This window comes from Convolutriloba macropyga, unplaced genomic scaffold (genome assembly GCF_964194025.1).
Source record: "Convolutriloba macropyga unplaced genomic scaffold, txConMacr16.3 SCAFFOLD_5657, whole genome shotgun sequence".
Classification (NCBI taxonomy): Eukaryota; Metazoa; Xenacoelomorpha; order Acoela; family Convolutidae; genus Convolutriloba; species Convolutriloba macropyga.
This window is the reverse complement of record NW_027451349.1, coordinates 11,407-12,256: the sequence shown is the minus strand read 5'-3', so window position 1 is coordinate 12,256 and position 850 is coordinate 11,407. Positions and strand designations below refer to the sequence as shown.

At 40.7% G+C, this 850-nt stretch overlaps 1 pseudogene; it reads right to left on the bottom strand.

The window, feature by feature from the left end:
- Positions 1–334: 334 nt before the first annotated feature.
- On the bottom strand, positions 335–486 carry LOC142356594 (5.8S ribosomal RNA; annotated as a pseudogene).
- Between the last annotated feature and the right edge of the window lie 364 nt (positions 487–850).

Below are 850 nucleotides of genomic sequence, written 5' to 3'. Positions count from 1 at the left end.
TCTTTTTGACTGTCTCAAATCTGAGTCATGCTTAGGCTACTAGTTGCTTCATAGTACTTATCGCCTCGAGATCATTGAACAAAACTTGATTTTCACATGTTGCTGTTTCAGCTTCCGCTTACTAGAAACAACATAATACTAGTCTCATTAAGTTCCGTCTCTTTGCAATTTTCTTATGAAGAAAATTCGCCATCACAATGACTCCAGCAGTTCTTGATCAAGGAATGCAATCATTGATCAGAATGCTATTATTTGAATCGGTTCTGCTTTAAGTGTTCCAATTTTATTGGAAGCACCAACAATAGAACATCAATGTGTTCAATCGAGAGTTATATAACCCTGAATCGGACGCAGTCAACAGCCGAAGCCGAGACCGCCTTTTGCGTTAGAGAGGTCGGTAAACAAATCTTGCGATTCATACCGAATTAACACATATAGCTGTGCTCCTCTTCGTAAAGCGAGCCAAGTGATCCCCTGTTGAAGGATGTATTTGGACCAATCTAGTAGCATTTGGTTTCCAACAAGCTCTCCCAAGTTAGCTTACTTATTGGGCTTTTCAACCAATTCGGTTGGCTACAAGCATCATCAAAGTACTAGCCACAGTTTGATCGCAAAATTCTACGACTTTCACATGTTGATGTTTCGGCTTGCGCTTAGCCTACTATAAGCAACATAATACTAGTCATATCATAGAGCGTGATCAGCTTGTGACGTTCTCATGATGAAGTTTCACCAACAGTGTCTCACTTCGAGCTTAAATCCAGCTACTAGTAACTACACAGTACTGACTGCAACGATAACTTTTATCTATACCTTTCACATGCTGCGCTTTCGGCCAGGGCCTACTAAC